Below are 12,768 nucleotides of genomic sequence, written 5' to 3'. Positions count from 1 at the left end.
GTGGAGGCCATCTGTGGATTGCCTGGTGGCTCATGCCAGGTGGCCCCAGACAGGGCACAGGCTGTGGCTGAACTTGGCCTGTGGCAGGGCCTCTCCTAGGAGGTCCCAGGGCAGGCATGCCTGGTGGCCAGCTGTGGTCTCAGCCAGAGTACAACCCAGGGCTACATCTAAACAACACGCCCACAGTGCAGACTGGGCAGGCACCAGAGCCCTGCTGAAGTGGATCCTGCTCTGTAGGGTCAGCCCCCGCACAACAGCTCCTCCACTGTGGTCACCGGCCAGTCACCACAGCCAATCAGCCTGAGGGCTAATCCCTCTCACTGTGCAAAGAGCGACCAAGCCTCAACTACAACAGAAGGGTACACACAACCCATACACGGGACACACCTGGAGCACCTGGCTCAGGTGACCAGGGAGAATGTGCCACTTGGTCCCACAGGACACCTACGACATAAGGCCACTCCACTAAGACCGGGAGACATAGCAGCCCTACCTAATACATAGAAACAAACACAGGGAGGCAGCCAAAATGGGGAGACAAAGAAACATGTCTCAAATGAAAGAACAGAACAAAGCTCCAGAAAAAGAACTTAACAGAATGGAGACAAGCGATCTACCAGATGCCGAGTTCAGAACACTGGTGATGAGGATGCTCAATGAACTTGGGAAAAGAGTAGATGAACTTAGTGAGAACTTCACCAAAGAGAAAGGAAACATAAAAGTGGATATAGAAAACAAAAAAGAACCAGTCAGAAACGAAGAATTCAAAAACTGAAATGAGGAATACCTTAGGAGGAATCGACAGTAGGTTAGGCGAAGCAGAGGATCGAATCGGCAATTCAGAAGAGAAGGCAGCAGAAAACACACAATCAGAACAGCAGCAAGAAAAAAGAATCCAGAAAAATGAGGATAGTCTAAGGGCCCCCTGGGGCAACATCAAGTGTCCCAACATTCGCATCATACGGGGACCAGAAGAAGACAGAGCAAGAAAGGGAAAACTATTTAAAGAAATCATGATGGAAAACGTCCCTAACCCGACGAAGAAAATAAACATACGAGTCCAGAAAGCACAGAGAATCCCAAAAAAGACAAACTCCGAAGAGGCCCACACCATGACACATCATTAAAATGCCAAAGATTAAAGACGAAGAGAGAATCTTAAAGGCAGCAAGAGAAAAGCTATTAGTTATCTCCGAGGGAGTTCACATAAGACTGTCAGCTGATTTCTCAACAGAAACTTTGCAGGCCAGAGGGACTGACAGGAAATATTCGAAGTGATGAAAAGCCAGGACCTACAACCAAGATGACTCTACCCAGCAAAGCTATTATTTAGGATCAAAGGACAAAGAGCTTCCCAGACAGGAAAAAGCTAAAAGGGTTCATCGCCACCAAACCAGTATTACGAGAAACGTTAAAGGGACTTTTTTAAGAAGGGGGTAAAAATAAAAAATGTGAATAATAAAATGGCAATAAGTACCTATCTAGCAAAAATGGGTTTAAATGTAAATGTATTAAATGCTCCAATCAAAAGACATAGAGTGACTAAATGGATAAGAAAACAAAACCCTTACATACGCTGCCTGTAAGAGACTCACTTCAGATCGAAAGACACACACAGACGGAAAGTAAAGAGATGGGAAAATATATTTCATGGAAAATGGAATCCAAAAGAAAAAAAAAGCTTAAAATAGACTTTAAAACAAAGGCTATAACAAGAGACAAAGAAGGACCTAGTAATCTCACTTCTGGATATTTATCCAAAGAAACCCAAAACACTACTTCAAAGTCTGCAGGTAGCTCACAGACAGAACAACCCAGAAGGCGATGTCTCCTGCAGCCTGCATGCTGGGGGGTGAGTCGGGCTCACGGGGCAGACGGTGCCGAGGAAGTGTGATGGGGCTGTGACAAACGGAAACCTCAAACTTCCCTTCTGGAAACAGACCTCAGCCCTTAGGGGATACCAACCCCTTTGGCAGGGACTTTGTGACCTTGGCCAGGCTCTCACTAACATTGAGACATTCACAGCAAGTGATCTCCATAATCAAAAGGACAGACACTTAAGGGCCCATAAAGTCTCCCAGGGACCAGACAAATTTTGGCATCTGCAGCATTTTATTAGATGGCTGGCCCTTTTGCAGTAAAAACAGCCTTTGCATTTAGTAACGAGGTCTCGTTTTTTCCAAATCACTTTTGCCTCTCAGTAAACAGCCCGAGCTAGTAGAGTCTTTCCTTTCATTACTGGGTGGAAAAATTCTTGCTGGCACTCCCCCCCGGAGCTGGGACCTGCTCACAAGTCTCAAGGGCCCCATCTCCACTGACCAGGTGACTCTGGAACATTCACAGAGAGCATGTCACTTCAGAAGGTCTAGGCACACCCATTCGAAGAGGGGAGGAAGGAGAAGGGTTATTTTGCTATGGTTTCGTAACTGTTAGACTTTTTTTTTTCTTTTTTAATGATCTGCTCAGAACAAAAGGAAGAAAATGTTTTCCACTATTGTTTGGGAAACTCATGAGTATATTATGTCAAGATTTCAGAGCACATCCATCTGTGTGGGTGGGACAGAGGGTATGCCTGGGGCACGGAAGTCAGGAGCATACCACCCCAATCTCTGTGCCTGCGATGAAGGGACAAGGCCAGCCACGTTCTCCTCCCTCCCTCCCTTTCTCCTTGAGTGGCACGTCCCCCTTTCTCCCTAAAGGTTAGGAGAGCCATTCCAGGCCTGGGGATATCTCTCCCCCAACACCCAACCCCCTGTGGTTGGTAGCAGATTCTCAATGAATGGTTCCAATCTTCCATGCAGAAGAATCCCAAATAATTGATGTCGCTGCTCCCCCTGGAGGAGGGGAGTGTGGCTCCCACCCTATAAGTGTGGGCTGCATGTAGTGACTTCCTCCATAGAGAACATATGGAAACGGGGGGAAGGCCAGCTTGACAGTGGAGAAACCCGACAAATGCTAACCTCAGCTTGGTGGTCAAGGTCAACATCAGAGTGATAAATCGTGTTGATGGTTTATATGCCCTTAACAAGTGGACTTCCTCCCCGAGACCTAGAACCTCGGTCTAATCATGAGAAAAATAACACAAATTCCAAAGGAGGGACATTCTGCAAAACACCTGCCCGGCACTTCTACAACTATCGAGGTCATCAAAAACAAGAAAAGTCTGGGAAACTGTCCCAGCTAGGAAGAGCCTAAGAAGACAAGGTCACTAATTATGGGGTGGACTCCTGGGTGGGACAGAGAAAGGACATTGAGGAAAAACTATGCGAGTCTGAATCGATATTAGTTACTACTAATAATAGACCAATATTGGTTCATTGGTTGTGAAATGTGCCAGGCTAGCACGAGACCTTCATTCATAATAACGGAAGCTGGGTGAGGAATATACAGGGACTTGCTCTATCCTCTTTACAATTTTCTTATAAATCTAAAACTGTTTGAAAATTTGAAGTTTATTTTAAAAGTGAAGGGTTTTCGTTTCACCGTTGCTTTACGCATCTGCCTTCTCTCATCACCGTCTTATGAGCCCTCGGCATGTCAGCTGGTCTTACGGTCTTTTCTTCTATCTTTAGATATTTATTTACTCGGCTCTCGCATTTCAGGGATGTCTATCAAATTCAGTCTGTCAGGCCAGTAATTCATCCGAGGGGGGACACCTTCGTCCCCTCGACCACTCGCAAGGGCGCTCCCAAGGGTTTGAGGCCAACGTCCCATTCAGACATTTACTGCGTAGTTCCTGACGAGTCAGCTGTTCCACGTGGAGTTCGGATTCTCCACTGGTTCCTACTGGAAGCTCTGAGTGGTAAATGAAGACTCACGAGAATTTTTAAAAAGGACGTTTGTGACTTGCGTGCTGCTAATACCCTGTGGGCTGTTTTGAAAGGCAGATGACATGGGAGCCCACCCCTGGACGGAAGCAACGCCGAAAAGCCTGGGTCCTCCTGCCACCACCCCCACTTCCCACTCACGGCCCCTTCTGTCCTAGGCAGGCTCTTTAGGAGCTAACGTGCACCCTTGAATTTGAAGGTAGCCTGTTCCATAATCACGGCAATCTGCGTGCCGTGCATGTCCCATTCCTTGCTCTGACTGATGGGTGCCTCCGCGCATGGCTGCCTGAGGGGCCTGCAATGCCCTGCCAGACACAATACCCAGTGAGCGTCTTGTCACGTGTCTCTTCAAGACGGCATGTCTTTGGGCCACATACCAAGGAGTGGCACCGCTGGGTCGGCGACAGAGGAGTCACATGGCCAACTTGACCAGCGCGGTCACGCTGCTCTCCAGAAAGGCCGTATCTGTCCCAACTCCCTTGTAGAGAACCAGGCTCCCGTCCCCCTGCTGTGGCCCTCACTTGGCATCACCCCACTTTCTAATTTTCACTCAGCCGATAGGTGTGCAGAGTGAAGTTTCACATTGAACTTCTAGAACCAAGCCTCCTCTCCTTCTGGGAAAATGAGCCAGCTGGACAGGAAGAATGATGGCTGGAGGCTGCACAGCCCTCCAGGCAGTCGGAGTGGCCAGGGGCCTTGGTTTTCCGGCCACTTGCCCTGAAGTCAGCGGGTCCTCTAGCTATTAAGGTAACTTGCTAAAATCTTGAAGACCCGCACACATAGGAGAAGGGGGCGATGCTGTTTTTTAAATATTAGCTGCATTTGGAGCCTGCTTGCCTGGGAAGGGTGAGGAGTCACTCAGTTCCTCACAGGACGAGTGTGTCCCCTTGGGAGCGACCTGGGCGCACAGGAGATGTGTGGAAGAAAGAGCTGGATCGTTGTGGATACAAAAGGAACAGCCATCTGAGCCTGGGCCAGCAGCTCCATGTCGCAGGGCCGGCAGGAGTCAGTCTGGGACTTTAACTTCAGGGCAGAGTAATTTACGTTGGGGATGACACCCTTTGTCAACTGCAGACCTCCAGGAAACATCTGATGTCACTTACGGCCTCCGGCACGGCACAGCAAATACAGGAATTTGATTTTCAGATAAACTGAGAATAATTTTTTAGAGTACGTTCCATGCGATCATGCAACATACTCGTACTAAAAAATTATATATGCTTTAAAATTCAGATTTCACGAGGCAACCCGTGTTTACAGTAGAACATCTGATAACTCCAGATAGGGACGACTTAAAAACAATAAGGGGATAGGCATCTTCCCCCACAGGGAACAGAGATCTGGCGAGACCACCAGCAGGGGACCCAGAGTTCCAAGGCGAAGTCCCTTTGAAAACCTGCGAAAGCTTTCTGCTTTCCCCAGCATGTTATGGGCTCTTGGCACTCTGTGCTACCACCACCAGAGGGCGCACTCTGAGCGGGCGAGAGGACGGCCCTTGGGAGAGCCAGCAAGGACAAGATTTCCTTCCATCCTAAGGATGCTCATGGAGCAAGGAAGCAGTCCCCAGATGGGCACTAATGCCGAAGCAGTGGGTTCGAGGGAAAGGGCTTCCTCTCGCAAACAGCCCAGACGAAATCAGAGTAGGGTACAGCCGGGGCGGAAGGCTAAGACCTCAGACCGGCAGATGTTTGTTTCAGAGTGGTTTATTGTTTGCTTGTTTGTTTTACTTGCACAAATGAAATAGTCAAACCATTCAGAGTTAACCACGAAAGCCCCGACCCTGCTCCCACACTTCCATCCCACCCACCTCCCTGTAGTGAGAAGGGTTACCTATTCGCTGCGGATCTTCCCAGGACTTTTTCTATGCACGTGACTACGCGTGTGTGCATAAAAACGATTTGGGTTCATTGGCAAAGTCTTCACACAAATGCCATTCTATGATATCTATAAAGCTGATTTCATTTTATCTTCACAGTGACCCTGTGAGGCAGGGGCTACTGTTATTCTCCATTAAGAGAAGGAGAAACAGAGAGGTCAAGTGACTTGCCCAAGATGACACAGCAAGTAAGTAGCCAAGCTGGGAGTTGAATCTACGCCACCTGTCTCCAGGGCAAAAATGGTTAATCACTCTTCTGTAATGCTTTGTTTTAACCAGGGCATCACCGTCCACGCCAGGGAGAGGTCGTAGTATATTTGACCATTCCCGGCTTTTTAATTTTTTATTTGTTTTTGTTTTGTTTTGTTTTGGTTTGGTTTTGGACAGTTAGCTGTGTCTAGGTTTCCACTGGTACAAATGATGCTTCAGTGAGAAGCTTTGTGCAGCTGTGGTTGGCGCTCTGTAAGGTTGTGGCCCGAGGCGGAGTACGCACAGGTCACATTTCCACAAATATCGTCACATCTCATCCCCCATCCTCAGCAATCACGCTGCCACCAAAGGCATGCCGGGCAGGAGCAGCCCGCGGAGAGGTACGGGGCTGTGAGCGAGAGACTAGCAAGAAGCCCACTGAGCCTGCAGGGTGCGGTTTGCTCACAGACCGTGAATGTCATTTACTGATTTTATTCTCTGCAAAATTAATGGGCATGACAATGACACTTTATCATGGTCTTAGTGTGCAGCCCCCCGTTACCGGCAAGCACGAGCATCTTTTTGTAGGCTGAAGAGCCATTTGTATCTTTATGCTGTGAACTTTATGTCCATATTCTTACTTCGCTTTAACTGGTGGGATATTCTTCTTTGTGATTCATAGGTGCTCAGATATTGTGGGATATTAGTCCTTTGCCAGTTACATATGCCACAAATATTATCTCATGTTCCCGTTGCTCGTATAAACACAGATTTTAATAACAGCAATCAGGATTGTCAAAGGGGCAATTTGGTGTGTCGTGAATGAAAGGTTGAAGGACAAATAGCTTGCCTGGCATTGTCACTTATGAACTGCGGTGCTGTGAAGCAGGGACTCTCGTTATGGTCTTCGGGAATCTAATAAACTGCTCCTGGTGGCCCATCGAACATCAACAGGTTTTAAAAATAATAACCAGATTTCAAAAGACAGCAAATGATCGAAGAAGTATGACAAAATATTAACAACTGAGGAATCAAATAAAAGGTAGCTGGAAAGTCTGTGCTATTCCTGCACCTTTTCAGGAAGCTTGGAATTATCTCAAAATAAAAGTTGTCTAAAAGACCTTAAAAATGTTTGTAGTACGTTCTTCCGTATTGTTTAAATCTTGCTCGATGAGAATATATTTATGTGTTACTAGAGTGCTGTGATTTTGATGATTAAATAGACACAGTAAATGAAACCTGCGAACTCTGAATCACACGCCATTGAATTTTAATTATATTTATTTGTCATTCTATTTATTAATATGATTACAATTGTTATTGATAGTGTTACTATTTTGAGTTCTCAAATTGCAGAAAACCACCTACCTTCGTGTGTCCCTGGGGCCCTGGCCAGGTCATTTCGACCCTTGGGGTCCGCGCCAGGTCATTTTCCAGCTTCCACACCTGGATCCCCGCCCCAGGGAGCAATCCAGGCCATCAGCCAGCCCGTGGCTTTAAGCAGTACCCGGCTCTGTCCACTAGAGGGCGCTCGCAACTCTTTATGGGTGCCAGGCGGCCCCGTAGAGCCTGCGATGCAGCCGCTGAGCCGCGGGACCCCGGCCCGCTGCGGGCTGGAGGTGCAGAGGGCCTGAGGTCTCTGGAATCCGATTCAATCCCCTGATTCATCTTTTTTAATCTACGTAGTTCCTGTCGGCTCGAGGGCGACACCAAACAGGCACAAAATCCATAATTAATTCTGGGGACCAGATGAGCATAACCACAAGTAAGTCGCCCAATGCAGACCACCTACTCCACTACGCAGAGGTGGCGACAGAGCAGCCTGGGCCCCAGACGTGGCCGCCAGATGTCCTCTGTTCAGCCTTCGTTCTGTCTGAAAAACTGAGTTCAGCGTCAATATTTTACAATTGGGAATGTCACACAAAATCCAGATCTCCGTCTCTGCTTGTAAACCGGGGTGAAGGAAGCCCACACCCTCACATAGCAACACCTCTCGCAGCTGCCCCTGTGGGCGGGGCCTATGCTCCAGCTGCCACACTCTCCACCAGGCCCCATCACCCCGCCCCAGAGCCACCTCACTGCCTATCACCTCTATGTCGGCTACGTCACTGCCTGGCCCTGTGGGCATTTGGCCTTGCCGCCCACACCTACAGGAAAGCCTAGAATAGTCAGATACCCTGAGAATGAGCCAGCTCCCCTCTCTTACATTTTCTGGCCATATATAAAAAAAAAAACCTTGAAGTAGCAAAGTTTTCTGGGAAGAATATATTTTTTTTTGATTATACATATGTTTCCACGTGCCTGTGTGTCATCATTACCACCACCGTGGAAACAGAGAGGTGGACACTTGAGTTCAAACCTGGGTGACCTCGGATCGTCACAATCTTTCCACGCCTTAGAGTCCTTGGGGACATTAAGAGCCTCACGGAATGCTTTGGGGACGAGGGGGCCGACCTATGTCACAGCACTGGCACACAGTAAGAGCCAGATAAGTGTTAGTGATTATTATTATTATTAGTCATTACACAGGGCCGCTGAACCCACGGGAAAGAAGGCCAAACCACCTGGACGCACAGCAAAGTCACCTGAAGGTCGCAGTGGCACACAGATGGCTGGTTCCCACCCCCAGGGCTCTGACTCGGTAGGTCTGGGCTGGGGCCTGAGATGATGCGCTTTTTATCACGTTCTCGGGCGGCTGCTGATCAGCTGACCACACTTTGAAAACTGCTGCCGCCTGCAGAAAGGCAAGCTTTGAAAGAGTCACGGCAAGTCGCAAAAGAATCAACATACATCAAGTGCTTTAAAAAGTGCCTCAGTAAGTGAGAATTATTAAACACTAAATAGAGGGAAACCAGGGAAATCTAAAACTAAAGAGAAAGACAGAGGGAGAAAGACATTTATATATGTGCCCGGGCCTTTCGAGCCATTAGTCCCCTCGACAAGCCTACGAAGGAGGAACAAGTAAGGGAAACACTTCCTGGAGATGAAGGGCCAAACGCCGGGCCGCCCGGGCACAAGGGGTGGCGACCCCAAACCCAGGGTCGTCTGCTCCATGGGCCTCTGAACCGCACCTAATCCAAGTCTCAGCACTTGATCTGGAAGTGGCCCCGTGGTCCGAGACCAGAGTCCACAGTGCTAGATACAGAGCAGGAAGGTCAGGCACGTGGGCCTGCGGGGATTCGGGAAGGACGTGTGCAGACGGGGTGCAGGGGCCCAGGGAGCCATGCAGCAGCAGTCAGCCCTGGTTTGGGGCGAGCTCCCCGAGGGAGGCCATCTGTCGGTGGCCTAGCCCCGCCCTTCCTCTCCCAGATTAGCGCAGGGCAGAGCAGGGGGGCTGGGTCCCAACTCAGGTGCCTGTGGCATCGAGCTGCATTGGAAGGGGAAGCTTGTCCCCATGTCCAGCCATCAGCAGCAGCATACGGCAGACTTCCCCAAGGCTCGCGAACACCTCAGCACCACAGGAAAGTCATCAGCCTCACATCCAACCGAACGTGGTTTTGCGTCGGTTAGAGATTTAATTCTGGGATGAAGCTAGTGCCCTGCGTCTGAGGGTCCAGGTGTCTTCGGGAAAGGCTGAGGAAGGACCCCTGGGAAACCCAAGGTTACCTGGGATACATGTGTGGGCTGGCTTAGACACAGGTGCATGTGTCGCATAGTGGGGCTACATCCCGAGTCGCTTTAGGGCAACGCACTCTGAGCTCAATCCCCCTCCTTGACTCCGAAGTTTTTCTACAGACTCTCGCTTCTGTCCCCTCCCGAGTGTGAGCCGATACACCCTCCAACCCCCGTTACTCTCCTACGTAGACAACTTCCCATTTCTTTGTCTTCACCCCTTCTGTTTGGGCCAGTGGTCCTCACGGGCACAACCTTGGGGGAAATTTGAGAAATCAATGAAGCATTTTCAGCTGTCCCAGTGATCGATGGGAGCCAGTGGCATTTGGTGCATAAGGATCTTTTTTTTTTTTCCAATATTTACTGTAAACTTACTGAACTACAGCATGCAATAGGAAAGTATACATATCATAAGTGTACACTCAATGAATTTTCACAAAGTGAATATATCCATGTAACCAGCACCCAGACCAAAACCGGAAGATTATCAGAACCCCCAAAAGTCCCCTTGGGCCCTCTCGCAGCCACTACCACCCACCACCAGAGAGATAAGTACCACCCTGACTTTTAATACTAGGCACCCCTTTTTTTTTAGTCTCCTAGAAATGGCATCGAGCCATGTGTCTCCTTCTGGGTCTGGCTTCTTCCCCTCACTCACGTTGGTGAGATTTCTCCACGTTGCTCCTGCATGCACTTCCCGACTCACAGAGGCACACATTTCTGGGGGGCATACGCCTAGGAGGGAATGTCTGGATCACAGGATAGGTAGGTGTATGCGCAGGCTTAGCTGCGACTGCCAAAGAATGTCCCAAAGCTGTTGTGGCGATGACGTCCCCGCCCGCACTGTGGACCATTTCCGCTGCCCCACGTCCTCGTCAACGCTTAGTATTGTCTGTTGCGCGTTAGCCACTCTGAAGAGTGTGCCATGGTATCACACTGCTCGCTGTCACCGGCCATTTGGATATCCGCTCTCGTGAAACACCCACGCGAGCCTTCTGCCCAGTTCTCTGTTGAGTTGTTTCCCTTTTACCGATTGGTAGTTATTTATATATTACGGATATGACTTCTTTGATGAATATATGGATGGCAACGATCTCCTCGCATTCTGTGACTTGTCTTTTTTCTCTCCTAAAGGTGTCATTTGGTGAAACAGCATCGTAAGATAGTAAAATTCCTCAACTTTTCCTTTAAGGTTAATCATTTTTGGCCCTAAGTAATCTTTGCCGGCCCCTTTGTTTCCTTCTAGAAGTTTTACAGTCTTACCTTTCACCTTCTGATTTATAATCCCACACACCTCTCGAGTGATCCATCAGACATCTATGTAGGTGAAAAACCTGTTTCTAATGTTCTGGCCCTAGAGCCTAGCTCAGCTTTACACACAAACACAAAGTATTTTTTTGTACAGTTTAATATACACTGAATTTCCCAGAAGGTAGCTCCTGTGTAAATTTAGAGAAGATTGTGTTTTGTTTTCTTTGGAACTTTACCAAGATTTGAATCACCATTTCAGAAAAAACACGTCACTGACAGCAAAGCTGCTCAAGGTACATTTGTAACCCGTACAACACACCTGCCTCTGCCTACATTTCTAGATGATTCTATGTTATAAATATACATAGTTACTTGACTCATTTCAAACCACTAACTATAAAGGAAGTTTCAACAACCTTCAATTGATTATTGTCTTACTCTTCTTAAATCCAAACGTATTCATTATAGCTAAGAGCTTGTATCTGATCACTTCAAATACTCCCTTCCCCCAGCGTGGTCAGGCTAAATGTCTAAGCCTTGGCACACATATGATTTCATCATAAATTATTGTTATTTCTCTTCTTTATTACAACTAAGGCGCTATAATAATTTGGGGGAGAAAATCATGTGCGTAGATACATTTCGTTTCATTTCAAGATGGTAAAGGGGATTTTACCAAGTATGTTCTAGAAGGAGCCATCAGGTCTGTAAAGGGCTGCCCAGGGGCCTCACATTTCAAATCAAATCGGAGCGTGAAGGCAGCGTTTCCCCAACCACGGGAGCCCTCGGCTCCTAACATGGAATTCCCCACACGCCACAGGCCAACCAGCCTTTTGGCAGCAATAATGTTCTCATTTGTGAAACAGAAACCCCACACCCACCCCAGGAGATAGGATTTGTGAGGAACCCCCCTGGTTCTTCACTGGGTTTTGTTTCACAGGTAGAAAGACCGAGTTTCAGCCCCAGCCCTGCCCCAAACTCGCTGTGTGGCTTTGTGTTAACCCTCTGAGCCCGTGGCATAACCATCACGAATGGAGTCGAAGAAAACGTATGGGCATATCTGTGAACGACGAAGCGTGGTAACTGCGAACGTTTACGGAGTGCTAACTATCGGCTCTCCCGCCCTACCCCTCACAACCCTGCCCCGAGAACGGAACCCCAACTACCCCCATTTTACAGATGAGGACGCAGAGGCCCAGAGAGGGCGAGTGAATTGCCCAAGGTCGCACAGCAGGTGATGGCAAAGCTGAGTCGGACCGGGCGGTCTGCCTGGTTCCCCATGAAATGATGACTTGTGGGAAAAGAGTGCCAGCTCAGAAGATGGCAGCTCGTGGCCACTACGGCGTGCCCACCGGTTGCGTATTTCCAAACACCTGCCACGTTTTATTGCTTTCTCCCCCTTCCCCCAAGAACTGGGTCTGTGTCATCAGTTTCAACTCCATGTCCTATGTCATAGTGGCTTTCAAACAAGTTGATTTCTAATATGCCATCTGCCTAAATTTGGCCGGGTTGGTCAACAGAACACTAGTAAAAGCGGTGTTAATTTTAATTTACCTGCAAATGGTACAGGGAAGTCTGTGTTTGCCCTGGAATTCACGCTGATATTTACCTAGGGGGGCAAAAAATCCGATCCCATCAACAACAAGAAGCACATTATGTCAAAAATATTTCCAAAACCCAGGCCACTTATGCCTGGGAGTACCCGACACACAGCTACCCCCCAACCCCACTGAGGGCTGGTCCTAACAGGATTTGACCTACATGTCTCCGGGGCCTCAAGGATGTCCTCTGATGCAGACCGAGGTCAGGTATGGCAAATACAGTGGCTTCCAGCACAAAATAGACGCCACTTCCCAGCAGGTGTGGCTGCTGAAATTTTCCATTTTTGAAAACGGTTGCGGGCTTGGAGAATTTTAGGGAGTTTTGTCACGTCAGGTCGAGTCCTGGAAGCCACTCAACTGTCTGAAGTGGTGTGGCCCTTGGCGGGCAGCAGGACCCCGGGCTTTTGAGCCC

Source organism: Pteropus alecto, unplaced genomic scaffold (genome assembly GCF_000325575.1).
Source record: "Pteropus alecto unplaced genomic scaffold, ASM32557v1 scaffold40, whole genome shotgun sequence".
NCBI classification, from domain to species: domain Eukaryota; kingdom Metazoa; phylum Chordata; class Mammalia; order Chiroptera; family Pteropodidae; genus Pteropus; species Pteropus alecto.
This window is presented reverse-complemented; position numbering follows the sequence as displayed.